This window comes from Schistocerca cancellata, chromosome 6, assembly GCF_023864275.1.
Source record: "Schistocerca cancellata isolate TAMUIC-IGC-003103 chromosome 6, iqSchCanc2.1, whole genome shotgun sequence".
Lineage (NCBI taxonomy): Eukaryota > Metazoa > Arthropoda > Insecta > Orthoptera > Acrididae > Schistocerca > Schistocerca cancellata.
Genome location: NC_064631.1, coordinates 85,341,498 through 85,356,160, shown reverse-complemented (window position 1 = coordinate 85,356,160; position 14,663 = coordinate 85,341,498).

The window sequence follows — 14,663 nt, the reverse complement described above, 5'->3', positions numbered from 1 at the left end:
GGCCTAAGAACGCCTTATATATGTCTTCACTTCACCCGCTAATCTAATCTTGGCTACATGTAACACCTGTTCATCCGACCAACCATTCATCACATCTGAAGTTTCCAAGTCCTCTACAATCGAACGCACATCCCCGGATGGCTTGCCAGAAAACGGAATAATCAAACACGCGGCAGCTGGATTAATCTCCTGCTGCGGCGTAGTAGGCAAGAACATCTGGTCCGATGCAGTGTCCCGCTCACTTCAAGATGTTAATTCCCTCTTTGACTGCATATTGTCCACTGTCAACTGTGCTACCTTATCCAACAAAATCCATACAGCTTCTGGTTCTGACACACCTCGTGTTCCTGATTCTGCTATTGCGTTGCTTTTGTTCCCTGTTAATCGTAAAGCAAAAGAATTAAGTACAAAAAAACCTGTTTCCCTACCCCTCAGTATCATGATACGTAGTAACTTAACACTCAAACCAACACAAAAATAATTAAATGCCTCGAAAAAATATAACAAATCTTACAGCCCCAAATACACTAACACTTACTCTGACAACAAAAAATACTATGCCCACGCAAAACATCTACAATAGCCTGCCATGAGCCATATTCAAAAATGAAAAAAAATAAAAGAAAACTTCCAACAGTCAAAAGAAAATTGGTCAAAACACAACACATCTTGTGACGGTAATGCAGGCGGTTGGCTCAGACGTTATACCGTGCAGACGACGTCCGCTATTCTAACACCAAATGCAGTAGCAACTTCTGACGACGAATGTAACAGCAACACCAAATGTAGCGGGAAGAGGTAGGAGGCACCGTATTAAGACTCGTTCGAACTTTGATAGTGATTTATTGTTTCCAACTAGTGCCACATTCCTCTCAGTCTGTGTCACCCAGTCCCACAATGCTGAGGATGCCAACTCAGTGACCCATGAAGCGCTCTGCTAATGTGTCGGCCGTGTACGGCTCTGGTGATATGAAGACGTCATGGCTGCACCAGCACCCGACTCAGCAGCCTTCGTCCGGCACTGCTTCAGTGCCACCCGCTGACAAATGCAAGGAGGCCCGTGCCTTGCAACCCTGCCGGTATGGCTTGGGTCGTGGCTACAACAAGCGCCAGCGTTGCGGCAGCTGAATCAGCGGCCTTCACCCTGGGTGTCTCCAGTGTGTGTTGGGAGGCGAGACGGCTGCCCGTGGTAGCGAGTGAACCTGTGGAGTGGCTCGCCGCTGGCTGGCTACGGACCTAACATCGGCCTCAGAGGGTCGAACCAGATCCATCTGCCGCTGTGTGTAGCAGGTAACGTGACACGCCCTGCCATTCAGGAAAGATGCCACGCTTGAATGCTTTGTTAGTGAACCAGCGTGTATTAATATGCGGCTGTGCACCTCTGGTTTGCTAAACACGCTCCTCTGTGTCATGTACTCATAACACTTAGGTTGGCCAGTGGGCTCCTTCTGCCTGTGACTTGCACCATGCAAACCATTGCGTGTACTTTTTCTGGCGGTTCTACACCCCTGTGGCCTTTATTTTACTTCGCAACTGCTGGCGATCGTAACTCACTGTAAACAGGCCTGCACCTGGCTGTAACTTGCGCACACAGAAATATTGCATCAAAACTGACTTTTTCTATCCTAAATAGTAGTGCCGCTATATATTGTTGATGAGCGTGAGCATTTCTTAAATTGGCAAATTTAGATCAATATGAACAATTTATGCACACAAAACATTTTTTAAATATGAAATGCAATCATAAAATTATTTAATGTAATGAACAACTAACGTAGTATTATACACACATAACTCACATACAAAGTAAAGAACTTCGGTTTCCAGTATAACACACTTGACTTTACAGGTACAGAAAATTTACTATCATTCTGCGAATAAATTTAAAGCAAATAACTTATAAAAAATTTCAATGAACTGTAAACAAATATTGTTGTATGTTCATCTCACATACCAGACGAGTAGCAACTTTTAGGCCGCGGGGAGGCCTACGGCTCACAATAGCAGGAGACATCCAGTGACAGGATTGCGGATGGAGTTGCGACCCCTGGTTGGCTGATTTCTCCTTTTTGTTGGATGTCAGTGGCCAGAGTGATGGACGCTCGCTATTTTTACAATGGCTGGGGACAATTGTCTTATGAAAGCCTCATGTTTGAGCAGGAATGCGGCAGATTGGCGCTACGGCTGTAAATTTTTCTGGGAGGTTTTGGGAAAATTGTCGCTGAGCTACACGATACTTGACAGAAAGACGTCACATTTCATACCCCATCCAACATATCCTGTTGGCGCCCATCTCTATCTAAAAAGTCTCCTGCGTACAGTTCCTGCACGTTGCAGGAATCGATCATGTACTTTGGCGCTTTTTCTACGCAGTAATTTCATTCACTTTTTCAATTTTCCGGGCTCCTGCCAATACTCTCAGTTTCTTTTCTTTTCTTTTCTTTGTGCCCACGCTTCTATCGGTTTCGAAGCAGAGCCTGTCTCCATGCAGTGGAGCTGATGACGAGTAACAGCCATCATCAACACCCCGCCTAACACAGCACTGTCAGCAGTACACTCAGGTCCATCCTGCAGGGTACCAGTTGATTTCTTAGCCTCCCAGAATTCGAAATGAGATTTCTCAGCAGTTCCGTCTGTAGACCCACTTTGCCTCCTTAGGTGATGACGAGGTACTGCATCTGACATATCGATTCATCCTGTTTATGGATATGATATGTTACACCTGTTCTCTTTGCTGCCCCCTCTTGTAGCAAAGAAGGAGCCTACACTTCATGCAGTCTCGCTTGCACTAGGTACTTGACAACATCTCTATCAATTGAGGACAAATTTCATGTATGTTAATGTACATGATTTATCCCTGTACAAATTCATTATCAATTTTGTGTCCCACTTGAAGACAGTAAATGTAACTGTACATTTTTGGTACAGTATTTACCTGTTAAACAGTCGCACTTACCAGAATTCTTTCACAACATGATTTTGGGAAAGGACCTTTGTTCCGTTACTTAAATGAATAAATTATATGAGACTCTAGCCATCCTATGTAGGATTTATATTTTGGCCTTTCTCAGATAAAATATAAACCCACTTGGGTATGATATACATAACATTTCGATTTTGCCCTTAACTTGCTTATCAGTTAAGGTTCTCAAGATAAGACCCTCGTCACTAGTTTCCATCCTGTCTTGTCTTCATCACAGCTTCTGATATTTGTTTCAATCTGACTGTGTGTAGTTCATTCATTGAATGTCTCCAGATTCATCACATTGCAGTAAGTGTAAGGTGAGAAAGGAACAATACTTTTCGATAATTAAACCAGAGCCATCATTACATCTCCATTGAAAGTGCCGTTTTGTTTCTTAGACAAACAACGATAATGTTCAATTCGAAATTCAATTAAACTCTTGTAAGATGTCGTGGTCTCCTGACCTTCATTGCTTACATATTCCGCACTCACAATCATATTCCGCACATCAAGACACTTCATTTGAACCCCAACAAGATAAGATAAAGTCTATGTTGTATGAATTCATGTAAAATATATGCAAATAACAAGTAAGCACACCGTGGGTGAAATATTCGAGGCTGGCGTGCGCACACACATTCAAGACATGACAGTCGCAGGGGCTTGCTTTTAGTTCGGGAGACACAAACCGCATGCCAGGGGGCTGGTCCCTTCAGAGGATGATGCAACCTATCTATGTTGGCTGGTGACCACCCATGGAGCAGACAGCGGTAGCCCGAGTGAAAGGAGGAACGAATCCATGTTCGGCTTAAAAGCAAATTCCACAACTTTTTGTGGGAGCGGCTGGACTATGCATTCTTTACACATAGCACGCAGTTTTCAGAGATTTTCACAGGGAGACAGCAAGCACCAAACGCCGATACTACACATTTCCAGATTGGTCGCCTTAAACGATATGTCATTCTCCCGTTTTAGAAGAGCAATGCTGAATGGCAGACGATATTTCTGATGCCTTGAACTGAAGGAGTAATGGAAGAGACCGAAAGATATGGCACTTCACGTCTGGTGTGGGGAGGGGACGTTAGGTTGTCACTCTAGGAGCGAGAACATGTAACAAGAGCGCGCGCGCTCGTACTCATACTCAAAGAGCGAGGAACAAGTCTCTCCTCAGTACTTCACTTGGAGAGCACCTCTGTCGAGAGCGAATCGAAGTGTGACTATATATTGAGTCCTTGCAATTAAGTGTTGTTCACTGTGTTGGCTGACACACTTATTGTGCAGTGTGAATGGACAGAGTTATAGTTAAACGCCTGCGAGCAAATTTTTGAGTGGCATCGCGGTGGACTGGTTATGTGACCGGTATACCACGCCAACAGTTATACTAAGGGTGAATAGGACTCCTTGACTTCATCGAGGCATAGGGAGAGTTTGATTGGCGAAGGTCAATCCAGATAGAACGAACGTTATCTTATTTGTCAGCAGCGAGCGGCACAGACAGCAATCATCACAGCTTACGGTATTGTGTGCTACAGCTCTTGCGAGCCCCATATTTCCTCCACAACAGTACACTTCTCTGCATATCACACGTGAGTGCCTCGACCGTACCTAGCAACAATCTAACGGATAATTATTCAAATTAAGTAGGCCGGCCGGAGTGGCCGTGCGGTTCTAGGCGCTGCAGTCTGGAACCGAGCAACCGCTACGGTCGCAGGCTTGAGTCCTGCCTCGGGCATGGTTGTGTGTGACGTCATTAGGTTAGTTAGGTTTAATTAGTTCTAAGTTCTAGGCGACTTATGACCTCAGAAGTTAAGTCGCATAGTGCTCAGAGCCATTTGAACCATTTGAACCAAATCAAGTAGGCGTGGCTCTCAGCCATTCTGCCAAGTAAATAACAATCTTAAACATTGTACAGAAACTTCATTAGCGAATCCTATCCTTGAGAGCTAACCACATTCCGAAAAGAACCAGCATATAACTTGTTCAATTCATAACTAAAAGTGGCAGTATGATTTCTTAGAATTTTTGTAAAATAAATAATAATTTTCGTTAGGTTCGTGTTTTTCTTATCATGGACCTTGCCGTTGGTGGGGAGGCTTGCGTGCCTCAATGATACAGATAGCCGTACTGTAGGTGCAACCACAATGGAGGGGTATCTGTTGAGAGGCCAGACAAACGTATGGTTCCTGAAGAGGGGCAGCAGCCTTTTCAGTAGTTGTAGGGGCAACAGTCTGGATGATTGACTGATCTGGCCTTGTAACATAAACCAAAATGACCTTGCAGTTGTGGTACTGCAAACGGCTGAAAGCAAGGGGAAACTACAGCTGTAATTTTTCCCGAGGGCATGAAGATTTACTGTATGGTTAAATGATGATGGCGTCCTCTTGGGTAAAATATTCCGGAGGTAAAATAGTCCCCCATTTGGATCTCCAGGCGGGGACTACTCAAGACGACGTCGTTATCAGGGGAAAGAAAACTGGCATTCTACGGATCGGAGTGCAGAATGAATAAAAAATAGGAGTGCAGGTAAGCTACCACATACAGCCTAGTGAACGTATTATAGTGGCCAAGATAGACTCGAAGCCCATGCCTACTACAGTAATACAAGTTTATATGACAACAAGCTTTGCAGATGACGAAGAAATTGAAGAAATTTATGATGAGATAAAAGAAATTATTCAAGTAGTGAAGGGAGACGAAAATTTAATAGTCATGGGTGACTGGAATTTGACAGTAGGAAAAAAAGGAGAGAAGGAAACATAGTTGGTGAATATGGATTAGGGCTAAGAAATGAAAGAGAAAGTCGTCTGTTAGAATTTTGCACAGAGCATAACTTAATCATAGCTAACACTTGGTTCAAGAATCATAAAAGGAGGTTGTATACCTGGAAGAATCTTGGAGATACTAAAAGATACCAGATAGATTATATAATGGTAAGACAGAGATTTAGGAACCAGGTTTTAAATTGTAGGACATTTCCAGGGGCAGATGTGGACTCTGACCACAATCTTTTGGTTATGAACTGTAGATTAAAACTGCAGAAATTGCAAAAAGGAGGGAATTTAACGAGATGGGACCTGGGTAAGCTGACTAAACCAGAGGTTGTACAGAATGTCAGGGACAGCATAAGGGAACAACTGACAGGAATGGGGGAAAGAAATACAGTAGAAGACGAATGGGTAGCTCTGAGGGATGAAGTAGTGAAGATAGCAGAGGAGCAAGTAGGTAAAAAGACGAGGGCTAATAAAAATCCTTGGGTAACAGAAGAAATATTGAATTTAATTGATGAAAGGCAAAAATACAAAAACGCAGTAAATGAAGCAGGCAAAAAGGAATACAAACGTCTTAAAAATGAGATAGACAGGAAGTGCAAAATGGCTAAGCAGGGATGGATAGAGGACAAATGTAAGGATGTAGAGGTTTATCTCTCTAGGGGAAGGTTAGATACAGCCTGCAGAAAAATTAAAGACACCTTGGGAGAAAAGAGAGCCACTTGTATGATTATCAAGAGCTCAGATGGAAACCCAGTTCTAAGCAAAGAGGGGAAAGCAGAAAGGTGGAAGGAGTATATAGAGGGTCTATACAAGGGCAATGTACTTGAGGACAATATTATGGAAATGGAAGAGGATGTAGATGAAGATGAAATGGGAGATACAATACTGTGTGAAGAGTTTGACAGAGCGCTGAAAGCCGTGAGTCGAAACAAGGCCCCAGGAGTACACAACATTCCATTAGAACTACTGACGGCCTTGGGAGAGCCAGTCCTGACCAAACTCTACCATCTGGTCAGCAAGATGTATGAGACAGGCGAAATACCCTCAGACTTCAAGAAGAATGTAATAATTTCAATCCCAAAGAAAGCAAGTTTTGACAGATGTGAAAATTACCGAACTATATGTTTAATGAGTCACAGCTGCAAAATACTAATGCGAATTATTAACAGACGAATGGAAAAACTGGTAGATGCCAACCTCGGGGAAGATCAGTTTGGATTCCGTAGAAATGTTGGAACACGTGAGGCAATACTGATCTTACGACTGATCTTAGAAGAAAGATTAATGAAAGGCAAACCTACATTACTAGCATTTGTAGATTTAGAGAAAGCTTTTGACAATTTTGACTGGAATACTCTCTTTCAAATTCTAAAGCTGGCGAAAGGGAGCGAAAGGCTATTTACAGTTTGTACAGAAACCAAATAAGAGTTGAGGGGCATGAAAGGGAAGCAGTGGTTGGGAAGGGAGTGAGACAGGGTTGTAGCCTCTCCCCGATGTTATTCAATCTGTATATTGAGCAAGCAGTAAAGGAAACATAAGAAAAGTTTGGAGTAGGTATTAAAATCCAGGGAGAAGAAATAATAACTTTGAGGTTCACCGATGACATAGTAATTCTGTCAGAGACAGCAAAGGACTTGGAAGAGCAGTTGAACGGAATGGACAGTGTCTTGAAAGGAGGATAAAAGACGAACATCAACAAAAGCAAAACGAAGACAATGGAATGTAGTCGAACTAAGTCGGGAGATGCTGAGGGTATTAGATTAGGAAATGAGAGACTTAAAGTAGTAAAGGAGTTTAGCTATTTGGTGAGCAAAGTAACTGATGATGGTCGAAGTAGAGAGGATATAAAATGTAGACTGACAATGGCAAGGAAAGCGTTTCTGAAGAAGAGAAATTTGTTGCCATCAAGTATAGATTTAAGTGTCAGGAAGTCGTTTCTGAAAGTATTTGTATGGAGTGTAGCCATGTATGGAAGTGAAACATGGACAATAAATAGTGGTGCTACAGAAGAATGTTGAAGATTAGGTGGGTAGAACACGTAACTAATGAGGAGGTATTGAATAGGATTGGGGAGAATAGAAGTTTGTGGCACAACTTGACTAGAAGAAGGGCGTGGAGGGTAAAAATCGTAGAGGGAGACCAAGAAATGAATACACTAAACAGATTCAGAAGTTTGTAGGTTGCAGTAGGTATGGGGAGATGAAGGAGCTTGCACAGGATAGATTAGCATGGAGAGCTGCATCAAACCAGTCTCAGCACTGAAGACCACAACAACACAACTAGCACTACTCCAGTACCCAAGTATCCCACTAGTTACGTAAGAAATTTTGTGAATTTTTGTGTCATGTCCTTACAGCGGACGACTCCAGAAGATATTTATTGCTGAAAGTCTATCAGGCATTTCTCTTTAGAACGTTAGGAGCGTCTGTCTGACTTCTGTAGTAGTGTGGGGGTGGAAATTGCATCTTGCAGGAGCCACAGGGTAAAGGGTACATCTCATCTCAATCTCACACTCGCAGAAAATGGCGTCCCTGCCAGGTTAGATAAAATATGTAACCTGCCACTATAGGTAAAATAGGTAAGCTACCAGAATAGGAAAGGTGCAGGATATTTAGATATGGCAGGCCGCAACAGTAGCACTTTGAAGAACTTCCTTTCGTGTATTAAATAGCTATTTGCAAATATTCAGATCAGAATATATAAAGGTAGTGAAGAAAGCAGAATTGTAGGGAAAAGGGCGTGTGTTATAGTCTTGGAAAATTTTGCATTTTTTTACGATTTTTGTGTAGCTCTTAGGGTATAGGATTTTCAGGTGATAGGCACAGACGCAGAGTGACGCAGAGACGCAGTGTGACGCAGCATCATATAAGTTAGAATTAAGAAATAACATTTTTCTCCGTTTGCAAGCGCACAGGTGGAGATTGGAGACTGTAGGAGAGCAGACAGAACATTAGCCGGGAAGTCACGACGTTGTTGTTGTTGTTGGTTCAACCAAATGGTGTGTGGTCGTACAGTTTCGTGGATAGGGTTGTGGTCTGTTGAAAGAATTTCGATGTTATCGAGAGCACAAGGCAAAAGGTTACGTGAGAGACAGAAAGTAGACAAGATTGGGGAGAATCAACCAGATAGACAGCAAGTAAACGAGCTTATTGAGAATAGGACAGAAGGTGCACCTGAGAATAGGGCAGACGGTGAATCAGAGAGTAGGACAGTCAGGGAGCTGCAGAATTTGCAGGCTCAGCTAGACTGGGATGAAGTTGAGACAGATCAGACAGATGGGAATCGAAGGGATGAGATCATCGAGTTTCCAGAATATGAAATTCTAGGTAGGGCACATTCTGAGCCAGAAATAGACAGCCCACGTAGGAAATGGCAAAGATGAGAAGCGAAACGATCACAGGAAACGCGTTTGTTTGCCGCATATTCAGGGACAGAATACGCGTCATTACAGTCAATGAACCGGTAGTCAGCTAACGTTCAAAGAGAAGTAGACAGTAAGGAAGAGGGGGAACATTTAGAATACGTCGAACCTATCGTACATGGCAACGGCTTTGCCGCAGTGACTACACCGGTTCCCGTGAGATCATCGAAGTTAAGCGCTGTCGGGCTTGGTCGGCTCTTGGATGGGTGACCATCCAGGCCGCCATGCGCTGTTGCCATTTTTCGGGGTGCACTCAGCCTCGTGATGCCAATTGAGGAGCTACTCGACCGAATAGTAGCGGCTTCGGTCAAGAATACCACCATAACGACCGGGAGAGCGGTGTGCTGACCCCATGCCCCTCCTATCAGCATCTTCCTCGGAGGATGACACGGCGGTCGGATGGTCCCGATGGGCCACTTGTGGCATGTAGACGGAGTGGAACCTATCGTACACATTCTAAATATGCCCCAAAGGCTGTCACAGAATTTTGCGGAGTTACGAGCGCCACGAAAAGGTCCCGTAAGAGACCTCAATTGTACCTGCAAACACAAGGTATACACAACAGAGAGGGCAGAATGCGCAGTTGTTTGCGCCACGTAATGGATCTATGACAAACACAACTAGTCCTCGACACAGACAGCACGGGTTATTGCAGTTATCAAACTTAGAAACGCCACAGCATAGCCCAGTAAACGACGTATCTGGCCGAGTGGAAAACAATAGATCGAGAATAAATAGTTCAGCAGAAGGTAGTGTTATAGGACAGTACGCGATCATGGAGATGTTACAAAAATGAATGTTAGTGCGACGAAACAGAATTAGGATATTAATACACAGACGACAAAACAGTATCAGGAATTGCAACAGGATAATCAGAAGTTGAGACAAGAGATAAAGACACAGATTCAACAGGTTCAATATTCAGATGGAAGAAGGGATCGCTAGAATTGATAGATCACTCAGATAAACAAAGTCGCGATAGAATCTAGAGAAAGAATTCAGGTACTAACACAAGGCCAGTAGCAATTACGCACTGACGTGGACAAGGTCCAATTGGACATCGTAAACGTTGACAAAAAGGTGGAACGTGTTACGAAAAAAGCCACCCCAACAGCAATACAACTGACACGTCAAACATTAATTCAGTACACGAACACGCGCCGTCTAAGAAAGTTCAAGTAGAACCAAGGCTAGACGTAACACTCGCGCAGAAATCGAAACAGAAAACCCCGATTAAAGTAATACATGACATGCCACAAGACCAGGCACAGTATCTGGAAAAACGTAACACGTACATTCAGTCGATACCAGTCGAAAGACAGGTAACTGAACTAGTAAATCCAACGACACAACATAATAGCAGTGCAGGTACTATACCGCGAACGACGAGAGTAGAAACACACGAACAACACTTTTGTTCACCAATGATACGATATGACGTGGGTATGAGTCAGGAAATTGAAATAGGCAGACAGGCAGTTGATCACCAGATAATACACACGAAGACACATGCAGTGACAGATTATTTGAGTCCATGAATCAGCCACAAACCGGATTTATGAGTAGATATGATACAGACCACTTTCTTACGGTTAGAAAATTTAAACATTTCAAGGAAGAAGACGGTAGCTTGCATGCACGCACTTTCATCGACCAGTTTCAAGTAGGCTTACCAAACCACTGGAGCGTAGCTCACAAACTTGACTTCATTTGTACACACATGTCAGGGACAGTAGCAGAGGTGATACAAAAGATCGCGGCTACCTGTACGTCTTACCTACAGTTCAGAGCAGAATTTCTCGAAAGATATTGGTCTAAGGAGGCGCAAAACAAAATTAAATACGTGTTACTTCAGATGACACCATATGAAAATTCAGGAGACAAAAGCGTGGTAAAATTCTTTGACACAATGGACAAAAAGAATCAATGCCCTGACAAATCATACAGTAACGGAGAGCTGATACGTCTGTGTAGAATGAAATTACCGGTAAAGTATCAAAGGCGACAGTAACAAAAAATGAAAATACCGAAGAATTCAAAGGGATTTTAAGGGATCTTCAATTTATGTTTAAGGAAGACGAGGTGAAAGAAAAAGAAAGGAAAGGGAACAGCAAAATGAGAGGACTAGGAACGAATATTCCAATAATGATAATCTTAATCCTCACACCAATAATTTCAGCCAATTTAAGAGAGAAGGACAGTGGCACAATGGAGACAATTGGCATAGAAACGATAACCAGAATAATTGGTACCGAAATAGGAACGGTTATGGACACTCATACAGTGGCGGATATGGGTTTAGGAATCAAAATGCCAACTGTCAAGCGTACTTTGATAGAGGTCACGATGTCAGAAACAGCAACTGGCGAGACCAGGGCGCGAATAATCACCGAGGAAATTATGGTCCACAGAGACAAGAACAACACAGCAAAGAGAAACCAGATATAGAAGTTAAGCCAACGAATACTGAAAAACGTAAAGATTGAATTGAAAAATGCGGGAGAGGTTAGGCAAACTAAAGTCCACTCTGTCTTATACTAACCACCAAATAAAAGTTAAATTAATGGATGAACAAAATAACACATTAAATAAAAGAAAAAGAGACACAATACTCACTAACAAACTGTTGTAGTATCAAGTACACTACAACATGCAGACAAACAACAAATGGTACACAACAATTAAAATAATGAAGAAGTGGTATAACATAATTAGAGTAATGAAAAGAAGTCTTATATATACAATCATTTTTGTCACTATCAGAAAATTTTTGCATTATATAAAATCAGAGTTTTTTATAAATAACAAATAAATGTAAAACAAAAATTGTAAATATTTCTACGCGTCAGAGGTACATCGCCACCAACATCAATCACAAGCTCCTTTAACACCACATGCTTCGAGATAGTGACGGAGAGGTTACAGACACGTTGAGAAAGCACTTAGGGCAATAACAACAACATGAAGACCACCGCCACTGTGGAAATGCAGGTTGCAACCAGGTTGGACTTTAGGGTGACAAAGTGCAGTACGGACATTTCATATGTCACGACACTGCTACACAACGGAAGAGTGTGGGGAGAATCATAATATGACGAGACGACAATGAAGGTACAAAAAATTTGTGAGATCTACAAACTCATCAAGTAATAGTTGGAAAGGCAGTCAGGTCCTACAAATCCTATATCACTCCTACACTAAAATTCACATATTACTAGCCCAAGAAGAACAGAAGAATGCAAGAAAGAAGAGAAGAACAGAGGATGCAAGATGAAGAAGGGCAGAAAACCGCAAGATAACTTTCTCTCCTATCCTACAAAGCAAATTGCTACAAACGTCTTTCCATGAACTTTGAGGAATAGCAACTACTACAACTACCTCTCCAAAAAATAAACCTTGAATCGTCCAACAAATATACGCGAACGGCAAATGGAATATTAAGTAGCACCAACAAACATTATCTAGAAATAGATTCAGCAAAGTGAACAGTATTCTCCCTACGACATCATCAAATTGCCATAGCGAACCAGGTGTGAAGTAGCAAGACATCACAGCACAACACTGGGTGACGGTCGCCGGTAGTCAACTACAATCATCGAACTGCCAAACCGTCCCAGGTGTGACAACAAAGGCGTACCAAGACATCAATGTTTACGCAGTAAACCACAGTCATCATCAACGGTTAAAAATACCACTCCATGATGACAATGTCAACAAGTAAGATCCGGCATCGCATTCTACAGTTTTTCTCTCATGATTTGTGACACCCATATAAATGAGTCGACACCATCCAGTATTTCAGTGAGAATCTTCGAACACAGAAACTGATGCACACAAAACAAAAAAACTAATAAAATACGAATGTAGAGTTAAGAAAATGATACATTTGTAAAAATATATTTTTTCTTTTTTGTAAAAGTAATTATTTTTATGATGTATGTAAAGTCCATAATTTATAGGTACCTTAAAACCTTTTGTAAAGATACTTAGTTAGTATAGTTATATAATCTCACAAACTCATGGAAATTCTATTCCTTTTACATGTAAAATTAGAAAAGGATTTATGCAGGACTTTTCCTCTTTAAGTAACATTCAAAAACAGCTTAATACCGAGGATAGAATTAAGAAGAAACGCTTCATCATTCATACAAAAAAAAATGTGGCACAACATAAAGAAAAAGATAATCCCTAGAAAAATAAAGCGAAGTAACACAGTGGAGATTTTGTGAACATTTACGCAAAGCCTAACTGAAGAAAAGATATAACAACACACACATGATACACAGTATGCTAACGAGTTTAGAAAAATTAATATTGTAAAAACAATTTTTGTAAATGAAAAAGAAAAACAGAGACACGTACTGGCAACGACAAGGAATAACAACCATTGCAAAGTCTATATTTGCCTAACAACAAAACATTAGAATTAAAAAAATAGAAACAATAGCTATCAAGAAAGCATTACAAAAAATTGTTAAGAATGGCTGAGCCAAGTTTATTCGAAAATCTAAAACAACAATTTCTGCCTGACTTTGTCAATGTCTTCCTCGGCATTGACGAACTGCAGACAAAAATTTTGCAGAAGGAGGGCGGTATGTAAGAGGTCATTGTCACCTGTCCTTCATTGCTTACGTATTCCGCACTCACAATCATATTCCACACATCAACATACTTCATTCGAACCCACATTCGATAAGATAAAGTCAATGTTGTGTGAATTCATGTAAACGATATGCAAATAACAAGCAAGTGCACCATGGTTGAAATACTCGAGGCTGGCGTACACACACACATTCAAGACACGACAGGCGCAGCGGCTTAATTTTAGTTCGGAAGACACAAACCACACGCTAGGATGCCGTTCCCTTCAGAGGATGATGCAGCCTATCTATGTCGGCCGGTGACCACCCATGGAGCAGACAGCGGTAGCCCGAGTGAAAGGCGGAACGAACCCGTGTTCGGCTTAAAAGCCAATTCCACAGCTTTGTGTGGGAGCAGCCAGACTAGGCATTCTTTACACATAGCACGCAGTTTTCAGAGATTTTCACAGGAAGACAGCAAACACCAAACGCCGATACTACAGGTTTCCAGATTGGTTGCCTTAAATGAAACGTCATTCTCCCGTTTTAGAAAAGCAATGCTGATTTGCAGACGATATTTCTGACGCCTTGAGCTCAAGAAGTAATGGAAGAGACCGAAAGATATGCCCCTTCACGTCTGGCGTGGAGAGGGACCGTTCTGTTGTCGCTCTAGGAGCGTGAACACGTAACGAAAGCGTGTGCGCTCGTACGTGTACTCAAAGAGCGAGGAACAAGTCTCACCGCAGTACTTCACTGGGAGAGCACCTCTGTCGAGAGCGAATCGAAGTGCGACTCTATATTGAGTCCTTGCGATTAAGCATTGTTCATTGTGTTGGCCGACACACTTATCGTGCAGTGTGAACGGACAGAGTTATAGTTAAACACCTGCAAGCAAAATTTTGAGTGGCATCGCGGTGGACTGGTTA